This window comes from Eucyclogobius newberryi, unplaced genomic scaffold (assembly GCF_026437365.1).
Source record: "Eucyclogobius newberryi isolate DKJ021-1_F unplaced genomic scaffold, fEucNew1.0.hap1 SCAF_14, whole genome shotgun sequence".
Taxonomy (NCBI): domain Eukaryota; kingdom Metazoa; phylum Chordata; class Actinopteri; order Gobiiformes; family Gobiidae; genus Eucyclogobius; species Eucyclogobius newberryi.
In genome coordinates this window covers 30,376,977-30,391,845 of record NW_027315768.1, presented here as the reverse complement: position 1 = coordinate 30,391,845, position 14,869 = coordinate 30,376,977, and the positions used below count along the sequence as shown (strand labels likewise).

At 41.5% G+C, this 14,869-nt stretch overlaps 1 protein-coding gene across 1 annotated transcript in view; it reads right to left on the bottom strand.

Moving 5' to 3' along the window:
- LOC140359273 (collagen alpha-3(VI) chain-like) overlaps nucleotides 1–6,452 on the bottom strand; it is a 34,070-nt gene extending 27,618 nt beyond the window's left edge. Inside the window, exon 1 of the mRNA XM_072444133.1 lies at nucleotides 6,190–6,452. The gene's annotated coding sequence lies outside the window, so the exon portion shown is untranslated. The remainder of the gene's footprint in view (nucleotides 1–6,189) is intronic.
- Nucleotides 6,453–14,869: the final 8,417 nt, after the last annotated feature.

The following is a 14,869-nucleotide window of genomic DNA, read 5'->3' as shown; positions in this document are numbered from 1 at the left end:
GAAAATACGGTACCTTAATCATATTTACCACCATCCACAGTTTTGGTGTTGTGTGCTTAGGCAAGACACATGACTTAGTTTGAATGAGGTGAGTGTGATTATTGGTGGTGGGAGGGGCCGGTGGCACAGATTGGCAGCCTCGCTTCGGTCAGTCTGCCACAGAGCAGCTGTGGCTACAGAAGTAGTTTACCAGCACAGAGTATGGAGTGAATGAATAATGACTGCAGTCTGTGAGAGGCCTGTAAAGCATCAAGTGTAAGGCATTTGTATTATTTAGCAGTGGTTCTCAAAGTGTGGTATATCTCCCTGCTCATTGGTTAAGACCTGGTTTTTGTCCTGGTATAGTCTAGCTTTGAGTTGGTCTGGTTCAGTCTCAGTTTGGCCAGTATCTTAGGTTGCATTCGCATTTGGACCACATTAAACCTGGATCTAAAATGGAACTTTTCCTAATCCAAAAGTACAGAATTTAAGCATCACATGATTCCCTGGTGAGAGATTCAACTGCACTGGGCACAGGGCATTAAATATGTCAGTCCAAGTACTGATGAATGGAAACAATCAGAATCAGAATCAGAAGGGAAAACGATAATACTTGTGAAAAGATGAAGGAAGATGACTTGCTTTGGCAACAGCAGTTAAGAAAAGTGCAAATTAATCTCCACTGTAAACTATTCCTCCAAACACAAATGCATAACACGTTCCAAAGCCTGGTATCTTTGACAATTATTATGACCATGTAGAAAACGCTACATCAAATCTTAGCGCGGCTCGTCATAGGGACCCTGCCTTTGACTTTCTCTGTCCCAGAACGTAAAAGTAGAAGAAAAAGTGTGCGTTAAAGCAGAGCCAGAGTCACATTGGCAGAGCTGCGTTTACATTGGCCTCTGCCTCGCTGCATCTGCCGTACAGCGCCGTGCATGACATCATATCCTCAGTCACCAGTCAAAATGTGTTCTGTCCAGCCAGAGTACGGACAGGCATGACCACAGGAAGTGGCCTCAAGATAAATGTAAAAGGCACTTTTTTATTCGTTTGCTTTTTGTTTGAACTATGACACTTCATAAATATATATATAATGATCTGGTTTGTAAGGTAGCTTGTTTCTTTTACTTCAATTCAAAGGAAAATTCTGATAAATTCAATGCATGTTTTTCCAATTAAGATCTTAACTGTCCTAGAAATCATAGCAGAGTTTGTGTTGTATACTGTACTCCTTTTGCATGCGTGGGTTTCATTAAAAATAACGACAAGCTGAAAGCTAAGAATTCTTTGTCACACCATTTGCCTCCACTAGGGAAATGACTTAAAGATTTGATTTGAAAGAAGGTTTGAACCACCAACCATTCAGTTTGGAAGCAATGCTCAACTCACTGTGCCGCTGTTACATTTCAAATCAAAATATAACAAATTCAGTTTTGAATATAGTTTAGATTTAATCCTGTGTACGGACCCCAAAATAAAACATTACAGGGCTTTTATTATGTATTAAAATTAAATGTATTAATTATAAAAAATAGACGTATACATTTTGAGAGGAAAAAGCTGCCGGGCCGCATGCACAGGAGTAATTTTGAATTTTATCTGGTTGTACAATTTAGTTATGTCATAGTTACATCCAACAGGCAAAATCACTCCAAGCACCACTTAAATGAGTTAGAATTCAGATATTTTAGCATCAACAGAGGCTCCAGGCTTTTTTTGCAGGAAAACAGGTGCGTAGTGTCAAAATAAACTGCTTTGCACTTTCAAAATAAGTAAAAACATGACATTCACGCAAAAAGTGCATCACATCCAGGGAACAATTCATGATTGATGAGGAGTTTATTGTTGAATTGAAGAACTATCACATGCTTTACGACATCAAGCATACATTTTACAAGGAAAACTTAAGAAAAGAGACATGAAATAGCTGAATCTTTGCCAACACGTCTTGCTTATTATTATTATTGTCAACGGATGTCTCTAGTGTAAATTTACTGTTCTAAATATTCATCCATTTATACATACACTTTGTCTATGTGTAAACTCCACGTAAGGTTAAAAACAACCTCCTGGTGCTTCAAGTGAATATTGCAGACCATCAAAAATGCAGACCATAAACATTTAATTCATTCAGTTTTCCTTGACATGCAAATCATCAATCATGGAGCAGCTCATGCGTCCACAGGCAGGAGGCGCCGTGACATGTGTGGCCCAGATGAGAAGAGGAGGATCAATGCTGCCGTTTACAGAGGAAGAAGAGGGCGATCAGACGGCACATCTGGAGCGTCTGACAGCGAGCAGATGTGGAGTTTAAAACAAATCAGGACCACTCCAGGTCCCCAGGCACAGGCTTAGTTTGGTTAAAACAGGCACGGTCGGGATAAGCACGACCTGCGCCGATCCAATCGTGTCGCTCAACGTTTGGAGGTTTAACCCCATCGGTCTGCACGAGGCTGCAGGGCGCTTTATCTGCACTCACGTCGGACACTATCGTCCATCATCCAGACGAGGCGCAACTAAACACGCACCACTATTGACTCTGGGGCAGCATTAGTGAGGAAAAGAGAGAAAAGAGGGATGAGTATAAAAGGAAATGATTAACAACAGGTGTTGAGACTAATTCAATAAAATAGTAGATTTATAAAAACAGACTGTGTGGAATGGAAGAGTATTCATGCTATTTATTCACAAGTGCTGAAACAATATGTGCAGATAAATAATATCCAATATTGAGATGTAGTCATGTTATTTTCTGTGAAATGTGGTTTGCTAAACAAGCCATGTCTGCATATTTATTGAGGATTTTGGATTCATGTGTGCTGGTTTAGAAAGCTAATGTGTTCATCAATATAGTTATTTGCACACGGTATTAGCGAATGAGTACTTTAATTGTCATTATACACAGAGAAGTAGAAATTGACTCACAACTTACAATGCATTTGAATCATGTTTCATTATAGTCATTTACATTAATTTATGTTAAAAAGTTATTTTTTCAGACCAGTGCTTGTAGATCAGAAATTGATGATTTGAGTTGTATCTGTTCTGCTTGGTTTGTTGCTATAGGACAGAACATTAGAAGGAAACAGCAAGGATTTTCACTCTAGCAACAAAACACTAAGAAGAACTGGCCATTTCTGACCGTTGTAAAAGAAAAACGACATTAGGGACTGGGATGGGGCAAACATTACTGGGGCAGAGGACAGTAAACATCGACGCTAGATTAAGGAGGCAATTGAAAGATGCAAACGTGCCCACAGGACCGTAAAACCCTTTGCACTGTCACGCCGCTGAAATACTGCGCTTAAGAAGTCCGACTGCAGATGGCGCCTCTACTGGAGGTGGAAATTAGCACTTGAGCTACAACCCGGTTCAATGCACTCCAGCCAATAAAATAAATACAATAAAAATAGCATCTAAATCTGTGTAAATCAACTGCATCACAAACAAGAATCTTTTAAAATCTCATTGGACCATCACTACTTTAACAAATGCTGTTTTATCATCTTTGTGACTGTAAATGCCAGATATTCAGATGCATGACGTTTACAACATCTACTGCAACATGCTAAAACTATAGTGATTATACTGTGTACGTGTACAGCCAAGCCGTCATATGTCTATGTGAATATCGAGCTCATATTTTCCTTTTTTGCAGTAAATTAACCGGCCTTGAACGTTTGGAACACAACATTTCAGACTAAAGCCTTCTAAAATGTGTTCCAACCTTGGAGACATCTGCGCTGCATCACGGAAAAGAGAAGCTTGACAACACAGAGAGCTATAAAAGACTGATTTATACAGCGTTTCTGCAAAGCTCTTTGTACGGAATTTGACTAATGGGGAGTCGCCAAAAATATCATCTTTGAACAGTATCAGACTCTTACATGGACTTGAAACAAAACGCATGAGCCAATTCATTCACATCTGATTGCATTGTGATACAGACATAAAAGTGATGTTCAAAGCCCATTATTATTAGTGTTAAAGGTGGAGTGTTGAAGCTACAGTATGCTAAATGCACCCCTGACTCAACGAAATGATCCTCTGAATTGACCAAACGGTCCCTGGCCCTCTGCTCCCCATGAGTTTCCATAACCGTCCCACAGTGAAAGAAGTTTGGACGCCCCGATTTAATTGATGGCGGGAAATGATTGCAAACACGCTCGTTTCCATCTGCACGGACCATTACAAAACGTTACAATTTGTCGACCCATTTGCCTTTTGGGAAAACACACGATGACAGAAATGCACGGCGTGTACGTTCAGCGCCGTGTTTATCCGACTGTATCTTGGCAACACGCGACGATCATTCAAAACGATGAGAAAGATGTTTGCACTTTTGGAAGCATCACTTTTTCCAGCGTCGTTTCATTGGGCTGTAAAGCGCGAAACGGTTTCATTTTCCAATCTGCCCGCCGATGACAACTGGATTCCTCCGGCCTGCGCTAAAGCCGTGTGCTCAGAGGTGGAAGATTAATAGCCTCCACCTGGACTCCAGACCCGAGCGGACCCTGCACCGCCAATCACGGCACTCCCCCCCTCCTCAACCCGAACGCCCCGCCTCCCCGTTTGCTCGGCGGACCACACCAACTCTCCCCCTCCTCTGGCCCTCGTTGTGGAAAAGCCTTTCTCGTCACGTCTTTACGCTCGTTTTGCGTGGAGGGTGTGGTTTCTGCGCGGAGGCTACTGCTAAGGTGGAAACATCGCGGTCGGTAGGTTGGTGGATCTATAAGACTATGAGCATAATCAATCAAGGGAACTCCTGAATCAGTGCCATATGATCAACTTAGGGCATTGACTGTCATCTGTAATGTGCATTTTTGCTTCAATGCTTCTGACTTTAATTATGATCAACTAGAAAGCGAAACACAAAACTCCAACAACTCGAACAAATCAAAAATGAATTTGATCAATTAATTCTTAATTGTTCTACATCTTTAATGACTGAGGGTTCGTACACGTGCCCAGTTTAGTCCTGATTCTAGTCTTGTCATAATTTGGTCGAGGTTTAGCTCCAGTTTAGACCTGGTTTTGATGTGGTCCATGAACAAGTGTGAAAGAACCTAATACAATTTGAATAACAGTTGCTCATAATAAAATTAATATTTAAGATATTCGTAACACAAAAGACTAGAAATTTCATGAGGTGAGCCCCAAAATACCGTATTTTTCGGACTTTTTCATAGTTTAGGCCGGGGTGCGACTTATACTTATATTTATACTTATATACTTATACTCCGGAGTGACTTATATGTGATATTATTTGTTATTTTCACACTTGCAACTGCATTTCATACTCCAGTGCAACTTATATATGTTTTTCTCTTCTCTATTATGCATTTTTTGGCTGGTGCGACTTATACTCCAGTGCGACTTATAGTCCGGAAAATACGGTAACACAAACCGTCGATTCCAAGGTGAGTTCAGCAGAATTCTTGTGCTTAGTTCCAATAAATATTTCAAAATGTGGGGAAAAAAAGATCAAAACTTCCTACCACCACCACCACCACAAACCGCCGCTAACCTAAACACGTCGAGTGCAGCAGTGGAACCTACAGAAAGTGTACGGCGCACGCCCCTCTCTCCTCTCCACATGCATCACTCCCACACGAGGGAACATTCTGGGATCTCCTCCTGCTCCAAACTGCGGTTCACCTCTTCACCTCGCAGCACTCGGGCCACTTAAGTACAGGCTTCTGTCAACTCTCCGCACGCTGTCCAATATTTATGATCCAAAATCCTCCGCAAACATGTCATTACAACACCAAACTCAAGCATACTTATATCTACTAAACGCAAAGGATGTAAACATGTGTGAGAGAGATGGGCAATATGGACAAAAATGGGTCAATTTTGTGTTTGTTTTTTCATTCATATGTATCTTTTTCATTCATATGTGTTAAAACGTGCTCTTTAATATTATAGTTGGGGTTGAAGTATTGTGCAAAAAGTTGATGAACTGTAAAATGAACCAAAAAATTGCAGAGAATTTGCCTAAATTGTACTTTTTTAAATGTCTTTACCCCCTCTTTTTGCAGCTTTTTCATATTTTTCATCATAGCCAATACAACTTATATTAAAATTCTGCATATGTTCAAAACACATCTCTCTTGTTTGATGTGCACACTGCAAACACCATCAAGTTCGAGATATCATGCAGTTAAAACGAAGCATAAAAGTACATGGTAAACCGTCTAAACTCACCCTGAGTGCAAGTAGAAATATTCCACTGTATTTGAAGAAAAGTTGAAGTATTGACAGGCTTTTATGTCATATTCATCCAGGTGATGTGTCCCAAAAGAGAGTTGAGCAGGAGGTTTGCAGGCGGAGGGCAGGGTGTGCGGAGAAGAAGAGGAAGAAGAGGGGAGGGAATTTTGGTTTTGAGGCTAGAAGGGAGTCAAGACAACCCACCCTGTCCCAAACTAAGGAGGCTGTGGTGCACGGTCCAAGCCTGGGATGGGACAAACTTCCACAAAGTCCTGGAGTTCTGCCACCTCGGCCTCTTCCTCCTCCCACTAGCTCGGAAAAAGAAGGGGAAAAAAGACATGAAAAGTTTGCGAGCGGGGAGAGAGAGAGAGAAAGAAGGGGAGTAAATGTAAAACAGACTCATGCTTTGGTTTGGTCTGGACGTGAGCAGTGGCGAGGATGATGTCACAGAATCACCTTTTCGTACTGTTTGCCGTTCCTGTTTCACCTCAAAAGGGGCGATTTTTCAAAGGTGCACGACTGTTTCTGTAAACTGGAGTAGAAAACATTTCAACCTGAAGTGACTAATGACAGAGGAGTCTTGAATAGACTTTGGTGAAGAGGCTGAAATCGATGGAAGGAGAAATAAATAAATGTGTATATAACTTAAATTTGCTGGATTTGTTCAAAGATTATTTGTTTAGTCAAAATATCCTGGTTGGGCCTTTGACACTTTAATGCTCTCCAAGTGATGGACAAATAAAGACTAGATAATAACTAAAGGACGCTTAAAACAAAGGATTGCAAGGCATGACTGACCACTTCCCAACATGGAATTAGCAAAAGGGAAGAGGAAGTCACAATGACAGATCCAAGTGCGCCAAGGGGAACACACAAAGAAGAAGTAGGGACTGGAGGACCAAGACAGTGCAGTAAATCAAATACCAGGTATGTTCATCACAATAATAAACACAAATGATAAAAATGTTGTGTACTCATAATAGAATAATATATGGACTGGTTACACAAGATACACAAGATACACAAGATACACAAAGACGCTTTACATAGAGGAGCCAAACATAATGAACGTGTTGACCAAGAACATCTATGAATGTTTTAACTTTATTTAAATACAGTTGTACCTTGAAGGACTGTCACTTTAACCATAATTTAATCACTCACTGCACTTTCTGCACTACAACTGTAAATATAACTGTAATTTTGTGTACATAGTAAGCCTAATTTTATTCTTATTTTTTTTTATCTTACAGCCTATTTTTATTTGTATCCTATAGCAGATTCAAATTGATTTTCTTTTTGATTTTATATAGCTTGTTTTAGCATTGTTCATTGTTCTATGTTGCACTGAATCACCAAAGCAAGTTGCAATGTTTGTGAATTCTGTTCATTGACGATGACAATAAACCATTTATGATTCTGATTGTTTTCTGAAGAATATGTAGCTGTCAGAAGAAAAAGTTCTGTCATACATTGGTTTTGTTTTAAGGGAATCTATTCTGTTTTCTGTTTCTGCTCTGGTGTTGTTTGGTGGTGATGACAGTTTCCATACAATTCTCCTTCCAGTATTTTGCAGAGAACAGACAAAATTATGAGAATCATCAGGTGGAATCTGGCATAAAACCCATGTCAAAATGAGTGAGACTTAATATTCAAAGCATAACATCGCATTCAAACATTGTGCCAAGACACATCCCAACAATGCAAACATATACATGAAAAGTGCTTAAGTTTCCAAACACACAGACAAAAAGAGTAAAAGAGTTCATCCTAAAACAGATTTGATAAGGAACTTTATGAGCATCATCTGTAAGTCTGGATCCAGCCTGAGGGGTATGACGTCGGTCCGTGAGCCTTTTGGGTGATAAATCTTTATAATTTAAACAAAAACATTCCTGCACCAGAGGAATGAAGTGGACAGTGTTTTGGCACGATGCTAAACATGTGAGCTAAATCATTAATGTAACTGCAGGGGGATAGTATTTGGCTTTCACAGTGGAAATAACACTTGATAATACAAATGCAGCATCATTTTAGCCTAATATAATAGCCTATAATAGTGTCATGTTTTTCGATGTTCAACGTACAGTAAATCAAATCACCTCTGTAAAAAAAAAGCTTTACATTGACTAAAACTTTGAAGTAAAAGCATGTTCCAAAGTCCATGTTCCAGGTAAAGTCGTGCGTTAACAGTGATTTAAAGAGACTTTTCCTGGAGGCGAGTTCTTGACCCTTTTTCTGTCAAGAATTCTCAAGTAATTGAACCTTTTCCTGTCAAAAAGAATACGTTTCCCAAAAACACATGAACCGAGTCAAGCATTTCTCGATGACAGAAAGTTGTGAAGGAGGTTTGAACAAAAGAAAACTCTGAATTTGCAGGGAAGATCTACAGACAGTGGATAATGTAAGACCATTTACTATATATACAATGCTTGCAAAAATGTTTTTCTGTCAAATTATCCATAATCAGCCCAATTAAGACGGTAAATGTTGTTTTTATCCGAAGCTAACTTGTGTCATGCTCACAAACGTATTCTATATTCGTCTTCTTCAGTCCTGCAGTGTTTGGCAGAGCGCGAACTGAAGTGTGTGAGAATAAAAGTCATGTGAATTCAAGCATTTGTCTTTTTTAAATTCCGTTTATGCTAGGCTAAAGGCTAGGTCTGCTGCTAATCTTTATATGATGCTATCACACAAATCACCGCTCTCTCATGGACCCAAAATGCAGTGATATCAATAGGAAATACCAGAGGGCCGGAGAGACGAGGACTCTAGCTGCATGTTTCTGTCCGTGAGCGAACACAGACGCTCCCCCGTGGTCAGTGGCCTATTCAAGCTCGTGTGCAATTAGATTTACACTGATAAATGAGCTGGAGCTTGGGCCAGCTTATAGGTCTATATATTTCTATACTTTTAGCTCGCATTCACAATACAAATGGAAGTGGACTCGGATTTATTGTGCAAGATAGATGAGTGACAGGTGAGTGACAGGTGAGTGACAGGTGAGTGACCGGTGAGTGACAAGTTAGTACGTGGCTGGCTGAATGCCCTGGGTCGCTCGGAATGCCCCGGGTAAAGAAACTGTGATCAAAGGCTCTGGAAGGTATGACATCATCACATTTCACATGTTTAAGCCATCTTAACTATTATTTTTTAAGTTTGGTTCCATTTAGCTTTAAAACATTGTTATTAGTAATATTATAATCACTGGAAACAGAGATATATTTTCACGTGATCATCAGTAATTATGATTAAACCAGACTTTGACCTGCTCCTGTTACTTTCATGTCTTTCTGTCCTTTGTCCCGTTATCGAGATAGATACTTGGCAAATAGTTCTAAAGTATATTGGCAATTACTACTAGTTTCTTGTTTTAATAATATTGATGTCCAAACTGTCCCAAAGGTTCTTAAGGATCCGGAATTTACAACAAATAACATGTTTGTGTCTAAATACTACATTATTTAATTCCATTCCAAGGACCCCTGGCTGGGGAAATACTGAACTTAATAACTTTTAATAAGATTTAGTCCACTGGCAAGTCATTTAAATAAACAAGTCATCATTTATGTTAATAGGGTAAGGCAAAATAGGCATTAAACTTCAGACTAACTGTATTTAAAAGATGATTACGGTATCCATTGCATGTTTATGTTTTATTTGTTCCTTTTGACTATGTCTACTATGCCTAAGTAATTTAAGCAATGCACTTCACACATCTCTCATGCCACATAAAACCACCCGTATGTTGTAGTATCAGTGACGTGTGACATGTGACATGTGACATGTGACATGTGACGTGTGACGTGTGACATGTGACGTGTGACGTGTGACATGTGACGTGTGACGTGTGACATGTGACGTGTGACATGTGAAGTGTGACATGTGACGTGTTACGTGTGACGTGTGACATGTGAATTGTGACATGTGACGTGTGAAGTGTGACATGTGACGTGTGAAGTGTGACATGTGACGTGTGACGTGTGACGTGTGACGTGTGACATGTGACGTGTGACATGTGACGTGTGACATGTGACGTGTGACGTGTGACGTGTGACATGTGACGTGTGACATGTGACGTGTGACGTGTGACATGTGACGTGTGACATGTGACGTTTGACATGTGACATGTGACGTGTGACATGTGACGTGTGACATGTGACGTGTGACGTGTGACGTGTGACGTGTGACGTGTGACATGTGACGTGTGACATGTGACGTGTGACATGTGACGTGTGACGTGTGACGTGTGACATGTGACGTGTGACATGTGACGTGTGACGTGTGACATGTGACGTGTGACATGTGACGTTTGACATGTGACATGTGACGTGTGACATGTGACGTGTGACATGTGACGTGTGACATGTGACATGTGACGTTTGACATGTGACATGTGACATGTGACGTGTGACGTGTGACGTGTGACGTGTGACATGTGACGTTTGACATGTGACATGTGAAGTGTGACATGTGACGTGTGACGTGTGACATGTGAAGTGTGACATGTGATGTGTGACATGTGACGTGTGACGTGTGACGTGTGACGTGTGACATGTGACGTGTGACATGTGACGTGTGACATGTGAAGTGTGACATGTGACGTGTGAAGTGTGACATGTGACATGTGACATGTGAAGTGTGACATGTGACGTGTGAAGTGTGACATGTGACGTGTGACGTGTGACGTGCGTGTTGTGTTACGTGTTGTGTTGTGTGACATGTTGTGTGACGTGTTGTGTGACGTGTGACGTGTTGTGTGACATGTGACGTGTTGTGTGACGTGTGACGTGTTGTGTTGTGTGACGTGTGACGTGTTGTGTTGTGTGACGTGTGACGTGTTGTGTGACATGTGACGTGTGACGTGTTGTGTTGTGTGACGTGTAACGTGTTGTGTGACGTGTTGTGTTGTGTGACGTGTGACGTGTTGTGTTGTGTGACATGTGACGTGTTGTGTGACGTGTTGTGTTGTGTGACGTGTGACGTGTTGTGTGACGTGTTGTGTGACATGTGACGTGTTGTGTGACATGTGACGTGTTGTGTGACATGTGACGTGTTGTGTGACATGTGACATGTTGTGTTGTGTGACGTGTAACGTGTTGTGTGACGTGTTGCGTTGTGTGACGTGTAACGTGTTGTGTGACGTGTTGTGTTGTGTGACGTGTTGTGTGACATGTGACGTGTGACGTGTTGTGTGACGTGTAACGTGTTGTGTGACGTGTTGTGTGACGTGTAACGTGTTGTGTGACGTGTTGTGTGACGTGTGACGTGTTGTGTTGTGTGACATGTGACGTGTTGTGTGACGTGTTGTGTTGTGTGACGTGTGACGTGTTGTGTGACGTGTGTTGTGTTGTGTGACGTGTGACGTGTTGTGTTGTGTGACGTGTAACGTGTTGTGTGACGTGTTGTGTTGTGTGACGTGTGACGTGTTGTGTTGTGTGACGTGTGACGTGTTGTGTTGTGTGACGTGTAACGTGTTGTGTGACGTGTTGTGTTGTGTGACGTGTGACGTGTTGTGTTGTGTGACATGTGACGTGTTGTGTTGTGTGACATGTGACGTGTTGTGTGACGTGTTGTGTTGTGTGACGTGTGACGTGTTGTGTGACGTGTGACGTGTTGTGTTGTGTGACGTGTGACGTGTTGTGTTGTGTGACGTGTAACGTGTTGTGTGACGTGTTGTGTTGTGTGACATGTAACGTGTTGTGTGACGTGTTGTGTTGTGTGACGTGTGACGTGTTGTGTTGTGTGACGTGTTGTGTTGTGTGACGTGTGACGTGTTGTGTTGTGTGACGTGTAACGTGTTGTGTGACGTGTTGTGTTGTGTGACGTGTGACGTGTTGTGTTGTGTGACGTGTGACGTGTTGTGTTGTGTGACGTGTAACGTGTTGTGTGACGTGTTGTGTTGTGTGACGTGTGACGTGTTGTGTTGTGTGACATGTGACGTGCTGTTGTGGGTCTCTGTTGCTTCACTTTCACTCTCTGCTCTGAGCTCACACTCAGACTGCACCATATGGAAGCATTTACAGCGCTGACCATGTTCAGAGCGAGTGGAGGTCATTAAACACTTCGACAATGTTTCCTGCAAACTGGGGCTTTGTTGTGACCGTGCTGCCAGGCAACCGACTGCAATATCTTATTTCTTTACAGATGGCAACGATGACTATGACCTTGGCTATTTGGTTGATAAAATGACATCTCACATGGAACAAAGTCGTGTTTTACATGTGTCAAAGCTGTTCCAAGGTTTCAAAAAACAAAACGTTTTCATTTGAATGTTCTGACTAAAACCTTAGCTCCACCAAGAGGAAAAGTGAGCAGACATTTTGTTTGCTGTGTTGCCTTGACAGTGATTGACATTTACAGTTTTCAGAAATGTGAATTATTTTTGAATAGAGCATAAGGGACAGGTGTGGTGCTTCAGTGCGTAGTGACAGAACCGGCTGAAATGAAACGTCACTATTGAAAGTGACTCATACCTTATACATTTGTCTACACATAAATGTTGTTGCTGAGGGGCAACAGTTGGTCAAGTGTCTGTCCACCAACTACAAGGTTGTCAGTTGAAGCATAACTACAAACTGCCATTGTGCTCTGGGTCATGTTTCATTCACATATTTACAGTTTCAGTTAAAAAAAGGCAGACGCCCGGTTTTAAGATCTTTCTCTCTTCCTCTAGAGTGTGTGTGCATGAGTGCATGAAGGTGTGTGTGTGTGTGTGTGTGCATGAGTGCATGATGGTGTGTGTGTGTGTGTGTGTGTGTGCGTGAGTGCATGATGGTGTGTGTGTGTGTGTGTGTGTGTGTGTGTGTCTGTGTATGTGTGTGTCTCTGTGTGTATGTGTGTGTCTCTGGGTGTATGTGTGTGTTTCTGTGTGTCTCTGTGTATGTGTGTGTCTCTGGGTGTATGTGTGTGTTTCTGTGTGTCTCTGTGTATGTGTGTGTCTCTTGGTGTATGTGTGTGTATGTGTGTGTCTCTGTGTATGTGTGTGTCTCTGGGTGTATGTGTGTGTTTCTGTGTGTCTCTGTGTATGTGTGTGTCTCTGGGTGTATGTGTGTGTATGTGTGTGTCTCTGTGTATGTGTGTGTCTCTGGGTGTATGTGTGTGTTTCTGTGTGTCTCTGTGTATGTGTGTGTCTCTGGGTGTATGTGTGTGTTTCTGTGTGTCTCTGTGTATGTGTGTGTATCTGGGTGTATGTGTGTGTGTGTATGTGTGTGTCTCTGTGTGTCTCTGAATCTCTGTGGACGGGATGTTTTGCCGTGTGAGTCAGGCCGTTGTGGGGAGGTCTGGCGGGATGTGGGCAGGTGGGATGGTTTTTAATGCACTGTAAAATACTTTGTGTTAATTATTTTCTTGTATGAAAAGCAAAATATAAAGTTTAATCGATTGATTGACATCACTGTGACAACTGAAAAGGTAGAACTGGCATGGCTCTGTTGTATTGTATGCTGCTGCTGCATTGTAGCGCCTGTGATAGAGTACATACAACATGAACTGACTCACATGCACACCAAAAAGTGTATCATCATCTGATTTCTGTTGCAAGAAGCCTGGAGTAGAGCCACTGCTCCCTCATGTTGAGAGGAGGGTGGCGTGGGCATCTATTCTGGAGCCTTCTGGACGCCTTCATGGGGAGGTGTTCTGGGCATCTCTCTCCAGGAGGAGGCCCCAGGGAAGACATTGGAGGGACTATGTGACCTGGGAACGCCTCGGGATCTTCCAGAGGAGCTGGAGGACGTATTTGAGGGGAAGTCTGGGCCTCTGTCATCAGACCGCTGCCTTCACCCAGGATAAAGCAGAGGGAAAATTGATGGATGAAATGTCATCTCTTGTGAGTAATTTGACATCTTTTTCCACATCCACAAAACGGAAAATGATGCAGCACAAAAGGGCAAACTAATGTGGCAAAGACAAAAATGAATTGTCCTACAAATAAAACAGTTCATCTAAAAAGCCCTTAATTAACTGACCCATGTCACCAGGTGTTTTGTATGATCAGATTTCTCTTGGGCGTGAAAAAACACATCTAAATATTTGGTTATCTGATTTGTATAATTATCTATTTTTTCTGGCCATGTAAATGTACCCGTTACTTTAATGATACAATCTCTACTTGATTGCTTTTAAGATTTTTTCTTGATACATTGAAGGTTGCGTTTTCAGTCGTGTATGTGTTTTTGGAGAAACCTGGCCCCTCCCCTCTGGTTCTACATCAAAGCCTGACTCTTATCCCTGTATTAGCTCAAGATCAAACCTGACCCATAGACCTCAATGATCAAAACATTTCCCTTTCTCTCTGTAACAAGGTCGCCCTGTTTTGATGCCGAATGACGTTGATGTCATTACCTGTTGAGTCAATGGCACATGTTACCTCTTTAGCATTCAGTTGTACAATGCACGGCTTCACTTATGGGATCAAAGCAGACTTAATGCCCTTTCCCCTTATCATGATAGACATGTCATGTTAGTCGTTGTACATTTGCAGACACATTATAACAAAAGACAGATGGGCTCTCTTTTCTGACCCCTCATACTTGACCTTACATCTTCAAATCAGCCTAAAATGGTAAATGCTAAAGTTGGTTAGTGAAGAAAATGTTAGTGTAATTGACAATAAAACAAGAGCAATAAAACAAACTAAACACAATGCTGTCTATTTGGATGAGGACTAAATAATGTT